At 37.7% G+C, this 16,594-nt stretch overlaps 1 long non-coding RNA gene across 1 annotated transcript; it reads left to right on the forward strand.

Annotated features, from left to right (window-relative positions):
• LOC127075780 (uncharacterized) lies at nucleotides 1-2,969 on the forward strand. The gene is made up of 2 exons (XR_007786662.1): nucleotides 1-717; nucleotides 2,134-2,969. It is a non-coding gene; the product is annotated as an uncharacterized LOC127075780 (long non-coding RNA).
• The last annotated feature ends 13,625 nt before the right edge of the window (nucleotides 2,970-16,594 follow it).

The raw sequence follows: 16,594 nt of genomic DNA on the forward strand, positions 1-16,594 counted from the left end.
TATTAGGATAATGGTCTCTCTCCATTTGTCTGTGAACAACAATACACTCACGTACACTCACTTAGTGGGGAGGGTTTTATTCAGCTTTTAATTTTCACAAAACGTATTAATTAAGGAGGCAGACCAATTCAATGTTGACAGGTGGAGCTGAGTGATTTGGGCTTGTGTGATTTTCGAAAGAAATTCAAGATAAATAAAGAGAGTATTGGTGAACCACCCTAAAAAAAAGAAAAATGAAAGAGAACTCAAAATTATTGTATTCCAGTTTTCTTTCATTATCTTCTTCGCCTACCATCACCACTGGTGAACAACTATTTCACTGCCACTCCACCACCGTGAAAAAACCTACCTCAACCACTCCTAATCACCACTAACCTCCTTCTCCATTTTTTTCACCGTCGTGCAAACCCATAACCACCTTCAGTTAAAACTTTATCCGATTCATAAATAACTCACCCGAAATCACCTTAAAATCTCCACTATAAAACACAACCAAACGCTCGTTGTCACCACTTCCATACTCCCTCCTGAGACAAGCTAAACGTGACTAAAACCACCTCTGTCCATCACTTTATCTCCACCATAACACTACCACTTAAGCCTCTATCTTCCTCATTTTTGATCAGCAATAATAACAACCTCACTGTGAATTTGTTTTAGTGGGCATGTTTCTTCCAACAAAAATCCATTCCTTTGACGACAACATCCTTTTATCTGGTAACATTTCTAATCAAATTTTCTTGTGTTCAGTTTGTAGTTGATTTTTGTTTTGTTTTGCATTGTTTGTTTTGATTTCGATTGCATGTGTGTGTTATGTATGTTGTTCGATTCTTTACTGAATTATGGTTGGTAATAACACTGTAATAGTGCTCGTGTGGTGTAGTGTTATTGATGCTACTTTTTCAATGCGTTAGAGTTTTGAATTTGGAGTTTGTTTGCACCCTGATATGTGTTGAGCACATTAGTTTGCCGGTTGTAATTCTTTTGTAATTTTTGTATATAATATTATATAATGCGTAAGTGCTGCTACTGATTCAATTGGGTTGTGCTGTATTGCATAAAATCGAATATTTATTCGTAGTTTCGACATTGATAATATGTTGTTATAACCGCCAATTTCTATTTTTGATGTTAACTTAATTTCTACAAGTTGTCTGTGTATGTTACTTTCATGGCATGACATTTTGTCCCGATAAAATTTTGCACTATATATGTTGCTGTCCCGTTAAAATTCTGCTACTGCATACATTGCTGTTCGGCATAAATTATGTTGTTATACACTACTATTCTGCTACTGTATACACTGTTGTTCTGCATAAAATATGTTATTGTACACTGTTATTCTACTACTACATACACTGCTGTTCTGCATAAAATGTGTTGTTATACACTGTTGTTCTGCTACACAAAATCCACTATAGTTCTGCATAAAATGCGTTGTGATACATTATTGTTCTGCTGCATAAAATACACTGCTAATCTGCATAAAATACGCTGTTATATGTTGTTGTTTAGCTTATTTAGTTGTGGTAAATCAGACTGAATCCGCGAGTGTGACATCCTTCATATGTTGTGGCTTTGCTGAATTTTTAGTTTGATATATTGACGCCATTGCATTGTGCTAACGATACAGTTTGTTGTTTATAAAAATCTTGTGTTGGCTGCGTGCGATGTGTCATCTTTGCTTCATGTCGTGCGACTTAATTTCTTGACGGTTCTCTTGTTGTCGTTTAGTTTTCGATTTTGCCGTGATATAACCATGACCTTCATCCTGCTTGCATCTCGTTGAAAGGGAAGACGTTACACTTTGTTTATGATTGTGTGGTATAATTTTTCTATGTTGAACATGCATCTGAATGCAATAAGGTTGCAATGTTGTGTTCATGAAGAAAGGTCTGCTATTGATTTTGTTTTGTCATTTTTATTTTCCCATTTATTATGGTGATTAAATGTTATATATTTCTGAGTACACTAGAATAATAACTAAATGGTCATAGTGGAGTGGTTGATACCTCAATCTCCAACCACCATGACCCAAGCTCGACCCATGTGCGCCCCCTTTCCGCCCTTTTCCATGTTTTTTTGTTCTTTTTTCCATTTTTACAAGACATTGAATATTATATATTTATGAAGGTGATGGTTTATCAGCAATATGACCACGGGGGAATGGTTGAAACATCATGTCTCTTACCCCCATGTCTTGGGTTCAAATCCTTATTGCCACTTTTCCTTGTAATTTTTCCATTTATCTCATTTTTTTCATTCTTTTTCCACCTTGTTTTTTGTTTTCTTTTGCATTTTTTTAACTATCCAAATTGATTTTCTTTCTAATTCTTGTGAGATAGACTTCTTATTTGTGACATTATATTTGTAGCTTAATTTTTTTCCACTTATTTTATCCTGATTACAACCATTGCAAATGCCCCATGTGAATGTTTAAAATAATGCGATACTTGTTGAATTTTTGCCTTGTTCCTTTGAATATTTTCGTTGCTAAACATTGGATTTTAATTCGTTGATCCGATATTTACCATGTTGTTATTCCATTGATTATTTTATCGATACATTGATGGTATTTCGCCGCGTTTTGATCCATCGCATACGATATTTCCATTGTTGTCAATATGCGCAAACCGACTTTAAACACATTACCTAGGGTTTTGCTTGCACCTCTCAATTTCATTTATTCCTTGCATGTCATTGCATTATGTGACTTTGATTCGCAACCTCGCATCCCAATTTTAATATATGCACACTTCAATTTCACTTTTTTCGATTTAATTATTGAACGTGTTGTACATATAACTTGTGTGTTGCTATTTTTTTCACAAGGCTTACTCTTAGGCCTTCTTACAATGAGACCATTCTCTTGCATTTACACTAATTTATTATTGTTTGTTGATTGAGCTTTATTTAATTGTTTCATTATCTTGTATCTCCATGAGACAAAATGAACCCAATTCCCATGACGTGTAATAATTTTTACCGCTTTTATTTTTTTGTTTGGTGGTTTGCTTAGCTAGTTCTAACACAAGAATAAAATGAACCCCTTTTCAAAAAGATAAAAAGAAAATAAAAAACTCAATCCAACATCGAGTATTTTGCCAATAAAAAACCAATCTATTTCAAACTCAATCCATTTATATTCATTCCAAATATTGCAAGCCATTTCATTCAAACTCTTTCTTAATCAATCATCAAATGTTAGATCCAACGTCAAGCCATTTTCACAATAAAACTAAAAAACACTTAACAATTATTCAACACTTTTTCAATAAGTGAGATGAAAGGAACGGGGTAGTCAATGAGCTCCTGAGAGTTAGATCCGAGATGTAGTTCTCGTAAATCCAAACTTTCATCATCCTCAAATCAATTCCATAACGCTTAATAAACCTCGACTAGCTTCGAGTTTGCTTTCTCAAGGAAACTTCAAAAATACCTAAAAAATGAAAACTCTTTTGCAAATAAAATGAAAAAGGAGCGGGGTGTAGTCCATGAATTCCCGAGAGTTAGGAACATAGATGTAGTTCTCGTCACTCCGAACTCACTCATCATCCAAAAATACTTCAAGCGAATCAAACTATTTTCTTGCCTCCGTGCGATTAATACTTAAACCTTTTTTCTCAAACAAAAGGTATCTTTTCTCAAGACGATGCAAAAAAATGTTTCGTTCACTTGAACATGTGAGTAAGCTTGTGACATTGCCCACGAATGTTGATTTGTAAATCCATTCAGCCGTGATGCAAACCTCCCCTTCTCCACTTGTTTTGGGTAGCCCAACAATGTTTTCATCGATTGACACGAAGTAGCTTTGCTAAAATTGACCAACAAACAAAAATTTCTATCCAGAACTACGTAAGCCTTGAGTTCTCTATTGCACTCAGAGATACATAGGAGTAAGATTTGTAAATTATGTCAGGCACATTAATATAATATCCAAAAAAAAATCTATTTTCTTTTGATCCGATTCTTCTTTCCCCTTTTAATAACTCGAGAAGCTTAACATTTCTAAGCTAACACTAATTCGCACAACTAACCTAACAGTTCCCGTAAGTGGCAAACATTCTTGTGGATCCATGACTCTGGGTTTTTTCCCGTTTATCGAAAGCTCTAGATCATACCCGATGAGAACCCATTTTAAAAAGCAACCAGATTCATCTGTACCTCGGACCTTTGAACTTGTACAAAAAAACTCATTGCATTCATCCATTCATTGCATATGCATAGGAAAAAGAAAAACTCTTAGTTTTGTTTCACATTTGTTTCAAAAATTCAAGACACTTGTAAACAAAATGATTCCTGGGAGAAGAAACACTTACTTGTTCAAATTCAAGAAGTCGAATGTTGATATCCTGAAAAATTGGAAATCGAAGTTGAATCTCTCCACAAGAGATGAATTTATGAAGGACCATGGAAGAATCTTAAGCCTTCTGACTGAAAATATGGACCATTTCTCTATTGTTACTCTAGGTCGTTTCTATGACTCTCCTCTTTGCTGTTTTACCTTCATTGACTTCTAATTGGCGCCTACACTGGAGGAATTTGAAAGGATTTTGGGTCGTAGCTTGAAGAAACATAACCCTTTTCCCATGCTTAATGAAGATGTTACTCCAAAGAAGATAGCCTTGTCTTTGAGTGTTGATGTTCAAGTGGTGTTGAGTAATTGGGCTGTCAAGGGCGTTGGTGTAAGCCCTAGAGGCCAATACATTTGGTACTTGTATCGAATTATTTATTAATAATAAAAGGCTTTTTCTTTATTATGTTTGTCTAATAAAGTCCCTAGAATAGATAGTCCGTTTAATGTATCAAGTGTGACTTAATCATGAGATCACATTAAAAATAAGGACACTATTCTTAAAGTATCCATAATCGAACTTTATTGTGAAGTGGGATAACATTAAAGCATTAAGACTATTATGTATATAGACTGATGATCACATCTCATGGGTCATGGATAAGGAGTTATCAAGTCTTAAACATAGGTTTTAATATTAAGAGTAATATTTATACTGGATTGACTCGCTATGAGAATACTATATAGAATGTTATGCAAAGTGTCATAAGTTATTCTCATGGTGATAATGGTGTATGCCACCCTTCGACCTGAAACCACTATGGACCCTAGATGTATAGTCGAGTGCCTTATTGGTGATCAAACATTATCCGTAATAGGATGACCATAAAGACAGTTGATGGGTACTCCACGAAGCATGCTAAGGGACATGAGTGACCTTTAGTGGTATCAGAGCCACTTTCGAAACCATGCATCTGATAGCTGTTTATTTTCTATATTTTCTGTATTAATACGATTAAAATACAGAATGAATCAAAGAATAAACGAGTAATCAAATTTGGCATCATGTGTGTACGATTTGGATGATTGATGTTGATTATGCTTCGGAATCCGACATTAGTATGGTGAAACAGCGATACATCGATCGTCCATAGGTTATGCAATAGAAATCGACCAAGTTATATATATGATATAAGTAATCCTTATGCAAAATACGGTATATATGATATATTGTTTCTTTTTCGTTCATTCAAACACTTAATGGTTATTTTCCTTTGAGCGATCAATGGTCGTTTGCTTCTTGATCCGACATTAGTATGGTGAAGCAATGACGTGTTCATCAATCGTACTGAATCAACAATCGAGGTGTGTTTGACGGTCTGAAATTGGTGCATTAGGGTTAATGATGGCACAAGAGTTGTGTTGTCAAAGAGCTATGTGATTAGGGTTAATGACGGTCTGAATGATTGAAGCATCATGTCTCTTTCCCCCATGTCTTGGGTTCAAATCCTTATTGCCATTTTTCCTTGTGATTTTTCCATTTATCTCATTTTTTTCATTCTTTTTCCACCTTATTTTTTGTTTTCTTTTGCATTTTTTTAACTATCCAAATTGATTTTCTTTCTAATTTTTGTGAGATAGACTTCTTATTTGTGACATTATATTTGTAGCTTAATTTTTTTTCCACTTATTTTATCCTGATTACAACCATTGCAAATTCCCCCTGTGAATGTTTAAAATAATGCGATACTTGTTGAATTTTTGCCTTGTTCCTTTGAATATTTTCGTTGCTAAACATAAGATTTTAATCCGTTGATCCGATATTTACCATGTCGTTATTCCATCAATTATTTTATCGATACATTGATGGTATTTCGCCACGTTTTGATCCATCGCATACGATATTTCCATTGTTGTCAATATGCGCAAATCGACTTTAAGCACATTACCTAGGGTTTTGCTTGCACCCCTCAATTTCATTTTTTCCTTGCATGTCATTGCATTATGTGACTTTGATTTGCAACCTCGCATCCCAATTTTAATCTATGCACACTTCGATTTCACCATTTTCGATTTAATTATTGAACGTGTTGGACATATAACTTGTGCGTTGCTATTTTTTTCACATGGCTTACTCTTAGGCCTTCTTACAATGAGACCATTCTCTTGCATTTACACTAATTTATTATTGTTTGTTGATTGAGCTTTATTTAATTGTTTCATTATCTTGTATTTCCATTCGACAAAATGTACCCCCATTCCCATGACGTGTAATAATTTTTACCGCTTTTATTTTTTTGTTTGGTTGTTTGTTTAGCTAGTTCTAACACAAGAATAAAATGAACCCCTTTTCAAAAAGATAAAAATAAAATAAAAAACACAATCTAACATCGAGTATTTTGCCAACAAAAAACTAATCTATTTCAAACTCAATCCATTTCTATTCATTCCAAATATTGCAAGCCATTTCATTCAAACTCTTTCTTAATCGATCATCAAATGTTAGATCCAACGTCAAGCCATTTTCACAATAAAACTAAAAAACACTTAACAATTATTCAAAACTTTTTCAATAAGAGAGATGAAAGGAACGGGGTGTAGTCAACGAGCTCTTGAGAGTTAGATCCGAGATGTAGTTCTCGTAAATCCAAACTTTCATCATCCTTAAATCAATTCCATAACGCTTAATAAACCTCGACTAGCTTCGAGTGTGCTTTCTCAAGGAAACATCAAAAATACCTAAAAAATCAAAACTCTTTTGCAAATATGATGAAAAAGGAGCGGGGTGTAGTCCATGAATTCCCGAGAGTTAGGAACTTAGATGTAGTTCTCGTCACTCCGAACTCACTCATCATCCAAAAATACTTCAAACGAATCAAACTATTTTCTTGCCTCCGTTTGATTAATCCTTAGACCTTTTCTTCTCAAACAGAAGGTATCTTGTCTCAAGCCAATGGAAAAAAATGTTTCGTTCACTTGAACATGTGAGTAAGCTTGTGACATTGTGCACGAATGTTGATTTGTAAATCCATTCAGCCGTGATGCAAACCTCCTCTTCTCCAGTTGTTTTGGGTAGTCCAACAATGTTTTCTTCGATTGACACAAAGTAGCTTTGCTAAAATTGACCAACAAGCAAAAATTTCTATCCAGAACTACGTAAGCCTTGAGTTCTCTATTGCACTCAGAGATACATAGGAGTAAGATTTGTAAATTATGTCAGGCACATTAATATAATATTCAAAAAAAATTTCTCTTTTCTTTTGATCCTATTCTTGTTTCCCCTTTTAATAACTCGAGAAGCTTAACATTTCTAAGCTAACACTAATTCGCACAACTAACCTAACAGTTCTTGTAAGTGGCAAACATTTTTGTGGATCCATGACTATGGGTTGTTTCCCGTTTATCAAAAGCTCTAGATCATACCCGATGAGAACCCATTTTAAAAAGCAATCAAATTCATTCGTACCTCGGACCTTTGAACTTGTACAAAAAAAACTCATTGCATTCATCCATTCATTGCATATGCATAGGAAAAAGAAAAACTCTTAGTTATGTTTCACATTTGTTTCAAAAATTCAAGACACTTGTAAACAAAATGAATCCTGGGAGAAGAAACACTTACTTGTTCAAATTCAAGAAGCCGAATGTTGATAGCTTGAAAAAGTTGAGTTCCAAGTTGAATCTATCCACAAGAGATGACTTTATGAAGGATCATGGAAGAATCTTAAGCCTTCTGACTGAAAATATGGACCATTTCTCTATTGTTACTCTAGGTCATTTCTATGACTCTCCTCTTTGCTGTTTTACCTTCATTGACTTCTAATTGGCGCCTACACTAGAGGAATTTGAAAGGATTTTGGGTCGAAGCTTGAAGAAACATAACCCTTTTCCCATGCTTAATGAAGATGTTACTCCAAAGAAGATTGCCTTGTCTTTGAGTGTTAATGTCCATGTGGTGTTGAGTAATTGGCCTATCAAGGGTGTTGGTGTAAATCCTAGAGGCCAATACATTTGGTACTTGTATCAAATTATTTATTAATAATAAAATGCTTTTTCTTTATTAAGTTTGTCTAATAAAGTCCCTAGAATAGATAGTCCGTTTAATGTATCAAGTGTGACTTAATCATGAGATCACATTAAACATAAGGACACTATTCTTAAAGTATCCATAGTCGAGCTTTATTGTGAAGTGGGATAACATTAAATCATTAAGACTATTATGTATATAGACTGATGATCATATCTCATGGATCAATGATAAGGAGTTATCAAGTCTTAAACATAGGTATGAATATTAAGAGTAATATTTATACTGGATTGACCCGCTATGAGAATACTATATAGAATGTTATGCAAAGTGTCATAAGTTATTCTCATGGTGATAATGGTGTATGCCACCCTTCGACCTGAAACCACTATGGACCCTAGATGTAGAGTCGAGTGCCTTATTGCTGATCAAACACTGTCCGTAACTGGATGACCATAAAGACAGTTGATGGGTACTCCACGAAGCATGCTAAGGGACATGAGTGACCTAGAAGGAATTTGCCCATCCTGCGTAACAGGATAAATGTCTATGGGCCCAATATTGAACTGGATAAGGATGACACCGTATATGCCTTGTGTTCAATATAGACATAAGGGCAAAAGGGTAATTGTACACATAAGTATTATCACAAAAGGATTTGTCAGACACATGACATTTTCGTGTCTTGGGTAGCAGTGATGTGTTGCTAGATACCGCTCACTATTTATTATGTTAAATACGTAATTTTTAATATAATTGCCAATGTCCCGAAAACCTACAGGGTCACACACAAAAGGACAGATTGATGAGAGATAGAGTAATTAAGGAATACCGTAATGTACGGTGCCCTTAAGTGAATTGTAGAACATTGTAAGGTACGGTGTACTTAAATAGAATACGAAATATGGTAAGGTACTGTCGCATTACGCGAAAAATCGGCGGGAAAACAAGAACAACAGAGCCGCCACCGTGCGTTTTTTATCCCAAAAGAGGGAAAGGAAACGCTCAGAGTAAACATGGAAAGAACATGGTCTCGCGACCAAAGAGAATGGGATCGGGAGTCGGTTATGCGAAGAGAAGGTATTAGCACCCCTACGCATCCGTCGTACTCGACGGGATCCACGCACAATAAGAAGGAAAATGATTGCTAAAAATGCTGCTCACAACACACACACACTGGCTGAAAGAGACACAAGAAAAACTGACTGAAACTGACTCGGCAGGATGTCGCATCCTGGGCCTACTTAGTCTATCAGGCATAGACATCAGAGTCAAAGTAGTTCGGACTGGGGAAACGACACATGCTCGCTAGGATATCGCATCCTATGCATACGTATCTCCTTGGACGAAGGAGAATCAGAGCATTCGTAGCTCGGCTAACACGCACACAAACAAACACAGGCAAGCGTGGAGCCTGACTGCCAATCATTGGACTTACATCAGCATCCGAACCAAACAAACCCACACTGGAACCCGAATGCCACTCGATGGACTTACATCAGCTTCCAAGCACACAACAACACACACAGAAGGGTTGAAACACAAAGGTTGAAAAAAGAAAAAGGGCGCCCGGAGAGATCAGCTCATCTCCTGCCTACGTACCTCATCTGGTATGAGGATCAGGGCGACGTAGTTCCCCTACGCAGGGAAAAAGGACTAGCCTAACCAGATAACAAAGGGAGACACAACACTAGGGAGACTACGACTCGAGCCTAGATGTTGTCATGCAAAGTCGTCCCTAAGTTAAGGTTTCTAGCTAACTTGCACAGGAAGCAAGCCTATCCTAATCATGACTTGCACAGGAAGCAAGCCACACCTAACCTAACTTGCACAGGAAGAAGAAGGGTCTCGATTGCAACTAGGGCAAGAGAAAGGGGAGGTCTCAATCGCAACGAGGGCGAGAGAAGAGAATTAGTGTTAGTTGTTAGTCAAACTCGACAAGACATCGCATCTCGTGCCTACGTATCTCATCTGGACATGAGAATCAGAGTTGCCGTAGTTCGGCTAAACTATTCCCGTTGGTTTGTGTTTTTTAAGTGGACAACGTCACTGCACAATCTACCTAATGCTCGACCTTTGGAGACTTACTCACCTGTAGTAGAAGGAGTTAACGTATCCTTAAGAGGGGATAATGTTTGTTTGTGTTTTAGGAAAGCTCAAGCAAGAAAGGAAGTCCTATACGAAGGAACCGTGCTACCTTAATTGACATGCAAACGAGACTACGCGGAGTCTAGCAAACCTAGGGGATACAATCACACCACACAAGCACATACAGCATGAAATAAACACACCAACAAGGGGCTCAAACATCAAGGCTAGGTTTTAGTCGAGGGGTCATATCAACCTCAACAAACAAACCACTGGAACTGGGTAGTGTTAGCTCTTAACCTTGCCATTGAGGGGCTAAGGTGAAGCAGATGAAAGGTGAGTGAAGATAAGACTTCACAGCTCTTATCCCTGGCCTGGGAGAGCTTAAGACAAGAATGTGTGGGTTCAGAAGGTGGGAACCCTTCTACACATTTGAAACTGACTCAACTGTACAATTGTACAAGATCTTGGGTTTGTATCTGCAATGCATCAACACAGTGGTGTGAGCAAAGCAGATGACACACAGAATAGCAGGGGATAGATTGCATATCCCTTGGGTTCTGCCAATTGCCTCTTCACTTAGGAGGTCTTTGAATATGTACAGGGACAATTTTAAACAATCACAAACATTGCCTCTTAAGGAGGACTTCAGACAGTTGCCTGGCCAAGTAACAGGCCAGGTCTTCCAGACTACATGAAGTAAAGAAGTTATACCTCAATGCAAATTGCTATTCAAGCAAATCAAAGCAAAGTTCACAAGGAACTAAAAGCAACTAAAAGTACCTGAAACCAGTCAGACAACATTAGTACACAAGTCAAAGTTAAATCAGAATGAAACAAAGGTTAACAGTCAACACAAGCAGACAAATGTGCAATGCACAAGGCTCAAGGCATGTGAGCCAAGCAACCTACAAAACAAATGGATTAGTCATGATAAACAAGCAAACTCAATCAATTTGAATTGGTCTCATTGGGTAATTGTTGCTTAACCTGAAAACATGAACTCAAATGTGAGTAACAGGACCACTAGGACAAGCCTAGGGTCAAAAGGGGATGAGAAAGTCAAAACAGCAAATGAACTCCAATTAAAATCATATTCAAACAATCAAGAGACAAACTCAATTGGGTTCACATTCATATCAATCATCATCATCATTTTATAAGCAAAAGAAGTCAAAGCATGGCATATGGAAGCTCATAGAAGTCAACAGCAAGACTCAACTCAAAACCAATCATAAACAATTCCAAAAATCATCAAATAAATCATGGTCAAACATAATCCATAGCATGGTAAGCATGTCAAATTTCAGCTCAATTGGGTCATGGGAAGGTGGTCAATGAAAATCCGAAAGATAAGGCAATTTTAAGCATGCTCAAAGAAGTCAACCAAACATGCATCAACTTCAAAAAATCATAAATCAGTGATAGCATATGAGAAATGAATGAGATCAAAACCATGGCAAAGCTTAAGATGTCTACTAATCACATATCAAAATTCATGTCCATCCAATAAAGTATGAGAATTTCACAGATGAAATGGGAGCATGTGTCACAAAAAGTCAACATAAGACCAAACAGGGGAGAAAAATCTCAAACAAATAGGAAATGCCACAAACAAATCCAAGAAAAATCACATGTAAACTAGACATTCAAGAGTACATTCATGCAAAAATTCAAAGCAATTTGAGGTCAAGAGGCATGGTATTGAAAATCATCAAGTTGCACATCAATGGTGTGACACAAATTGTCACACCCTACTTCAAAATGTCATAACTCAATGACCAGAGATGATAAATTCACAAACTCTAAACCAAAATCACCATGAATGTGTCTAGTTTATGCACAAAAAATTTCAAGGCCATAGGATAATGCATCACCATTTCACAAATGTTTTGGCAAAAGGTACAAAATATGAGCACATGTCACAAACCCTAGCACCATTTAAAATCTACTCATCCAAAAAGATCAGGAAAAATCATGATAAAAAACTAGAGATCCAGATGAACACAATGCAAAAATTCTCATGAAATTTGGATTACAAATGAAGATGCTATGATTTTTGCAAGATGATGCATCAAAGTGAAATAATTATTGAAACAAAAACATGAAATAATGGTTTAATTGGGCACGATGGCAGTTTAGTAAATATTGGAGCCGGTTAATGAAACGCGGCGTATTGCACATGAGGAGGAAATGTTGTGATTGGCCAGGCTAATGGAACAGTGACAAGCGCATGCAAAACACGTGAATACACAATGCAAACAGAATTCTGGGCAATTTTTTAGGGTTTGCGCTACAGTACTTCATCCTCTTCAAGAATCGAAAAAAATTTATGCCCAGAAAATGAAATCCAGTATACTGTTCAACTCATCAAACAATGCACAACAATATTCCAACAACCATATTCACTAAATCAAGCTAACAAGGAAGCATCATGTAAAAACAATAATGAACATTAAACTTAAAACCCAGATTTCTCGCTCAAAATGCAACCAAATTTAACGACTCAAAGTTCAAAACAATCAGCAAAGGAAGACCTACATAATGCATAGCATGATTTAGAGAAATGAGAGACTCGAAAACTGACCAAAGTTGGAGAGCAGTTGAGCTACAATGATGATTTGGCTCCAAATGGCAAGAACAGTTGTTGCTTCAAGCTTCAAATGATGAATGAATAAGGTAATGCGGCTCAGGAATGTTTGAAATAGCTCAGCTCGACATTTGCCATGGATGGAGCTTGGAAAAACAGTCCATGAAAGTGGCTGCACAGTTAAGATTCGAGGCTAGCAAATGGTCCAAAGATGTTGGTAGACCAAGGAACAAAGGACCAAAACTCGAGCTCTTTGGAATTTTTAGCAGAAAAATCAAATGAAGGAAAAATGGTGATTTTGAGAGCACAAGAGTTTTTCTGTTAGAATGTGTGGCTGCTAGGGTTCTTTCAGAGTGGAATTGATGTATTTGTATGCTGTTTAGTGTTTGCATTAGTTGGCTAATGGAAAAGTTAATTACACTTTGCATAATGACATATTTTGACCATTTTTGCTAAAACCATGCCATTTCACAAAGGGTGTATGGATATGCTCGAATTGGGCCTTGGACAACTTCTGAACATCATATCTGAACTATTCCAATTGGTAAAAGTGATTGAAAATGGTTATTTTGAAAAGTCAATTTTTTACTTCACTTGAAATAATTCAAGTTACTTCCAAAAGTTCCATTTTGATTGGTGATGTTTTGGTGAATGGTGATGACATATTTGGAAAGAGGACATCAAATGTGACTTGTAGCAAAAAACCCCACCCAATTTGGCCAAATGGTTTGGAAGATATGGCCTTTTGAAGTTCAAAAATTTGTGAGAATGATTTGATCATAACTTGCCAACCATACATGGGAATTGAGTGTTCTTAGACTTTTTGGAAATGGGAGAACAAGATCTTCAACTTTCATGTTGGGCAAAAATTCATTTGAAGCTTGTATCATGATGTAGGTTTGAGGATCAAGACTTTCCATTTTTGGCAAATTCCAATTACAGGTCAACTTTCTATTTTTGGAAATTTCTTGTCTGGCTTCAAATTCTTCCATGATGATGTTTGACATGTTATATGAGGCTTATATGGACATGATGAGCCCTCTCAAACCAAATCCCACCATCAAAACCATAAAATCAAACCCAGTTGACCACAGTTGACTTTTTAGGGTTTCTGATGGACTGTGCAATGACTGATGACTTCTGAGCAATCAAACCTTGACCAAAACACTTCAAAAGGACCCCTAGGTCATGTGAACATGTTGGACCAACCCTAGGGCCTTGGCTCAATGGAAATTGTACTTGCTTGCTTGATTGACTGACCTCCTGACCAGTTTGACCTAATTCTTCTGAATGGCTTGCACTTGAGGCAAAGTGACAATGCAATGCTATGCAGTGGACTATGTTATGTTATGACCTAATGTGAGAATGTATGTACAATGATAGGTGCAAATTTGAGGTGCTACAGCTGCCCCTATTCAATCAGTTGGGAACCCGAACGGATGATAGCAACGGCTGTCAGACTTTCAGGGTAAACAGGGATTGAATACTAAGAACCGTAGAATTTGCACAATACAAGGATCCAATAATGGAAACGTCCACTGGGATTTGATATTTATTACTGGGTACATTATTATTTTTTGGTTTTTGTTTTTTTTTTTTTTTTTTTCAAAGGATACGGCCACATCCAGACATCACAACGATGATGAATGGGAATAAAAATCACAACTAGATGCCGACGGACAACTAGGAAAAACTCAACGTTTACCAAGACCAACGGAGAGGTAACCAGACATTAATGAATGACTGGAAGAGATACAACCATACGTCAACGGACGAAATGGGAAAAACTCAACGTTTACCAAAACCAACGGAGAGGTAACCAGACATTAATGAATGACTGGAAGAGATACAACCATACGTCAACGGACGTAATGGGAAAAACTCAACGTTTACCAAAACCAACGGAGAGGTAACCAATCATCATCGGATGAATGGAAAGAGATATACAACCATACGTCAGCGGACGTAATGGGAAAAACTCAACGTTTACCAAGACCAACGGAGAGGTAAATCCACATGGGGACAGGTACAACTAGACGTCATAGGATGAATAGGAAAAACTCGACGTTTATCGACACCAACGGAGAGGAGAAAACTCATCCAGACGTCATAGGACGAAAGGGAGACTCAACGTTTATCGACACCAACGGAGAAGGAGAAAACTCAACCAGACGTCATAGGACGAAAGGGAGACTCAACGTTTATCGACACCAACGGAGAAGGAGAAAACTCAGCCAGACGTCATAGGACGAAAGGGAGACTCAACGTTTATCGACACCAACGGAGAAGGAGAAAACTCAGCCAGACGTCATAGGACGAAAGGGAGACTCAACGTTTATCGACACCAACGGAGAAGGAGAAAACTCAACCAGACGTCATAGGACGAAAGGGAGACTCAACGTTTATCGACACCAACGGAGAAGGAGAATTAACTGGGGACGACCCTGCGGGGAAAGATATCAACTATACGCCAACGGACGCATAGGAAAAACTCGACGTTTATCGACACCAACGGAGAGGAGGAATACTTCACTAGGGAAGAAGGACACAACCAAATCATCAACGGATGATCGGGAAAAACTCGACGTTTATCGAAACCAACGGAGAGGTAACTCTGCATGGAGAGGGGTACAACTAGACATCATCGGATGACTAGGAAAAACTCGACGTTTATCGACACCAACGGAGAGGAGGAATACTTCACTAGGGAAGAAGGACACAACCAAATCATCAACGGATGATCGGGAAAAACTCGACGTTTATCGACACCAACGGAGAGGAGGAATACTTCACTCGGGAAGGAGGACGACGTTACGAACATCGAAAGATGATGTTTACCGACATCAAAAGAAGACCAGACACTTACGCATGACTGGGAAATCACTGAAGGATGGTGTTTACCGACACCAAAGAAGACCAGACACTTACGCATGACTGGAAATCACCGAAGGATGGTGTTTACCGACACCAAAGAAACAACACACGCGGGTGCTGACGGGATACTGACATCCACAAGATGACAGGGCAAGGCTGAACACTTGCAGGGGGTCTCACTGGGGAGAAGCAGGCTTTCCTTTCACCAACGGATGAGGAAATAAACCTCTGTGGGGATTATCAACACCAAATATTGACTGGAGCAACTGTAGCAAATGTGTTGTACAGGTTGAACAAAAATCCGTCGCTGCAGGGGATACGGTTTGATGGGGTTTCGAACACATGAATGCATATGTTTGAATTTTTCTATGGCGTAATGCTCCATATGGAATGGAAATGCTACGCGATTTGAGGATGCGATGATCACTACATGCAAAAATGCAAAATGATGAGAACTCCGTCGGGGAATACACAGGACGACTGTGCTGAGAAACCTTCAATACAACTCCGCTGGGGGAAGAACAAGGCAACTGTCGAGGAACCAATCAATACAACTCCGCTAGGGGAGGACAAGGCAACTCGCTGGGGAGTAATAAAGCAGCTTGCTACTGACAAAAGTAAAATTGCTGGGGATATCCCAATCAATCCACAGGTAGGATAAACTCCGCTTGGGGAAATAACTGCTCCGCTGGGGAAGATAAACCAGGCAACTCTTTGGGGA

Source organism: Lathyrus oleraceus, chromosome 4 (assembly GCF_024323335.1).
Source record: "Lathyrus oleraceus cultivar Zhongwan6 chromosome 4, CAAS_Psat_ZW6_1.0, whole genome shotgun sequence".
NCBI lineage: Eukaryota > Viridiplantae > Streptophyta > Magnoliopsida > Fabales > Fabaceae > Lathyrus > Lathyrus oleraceus.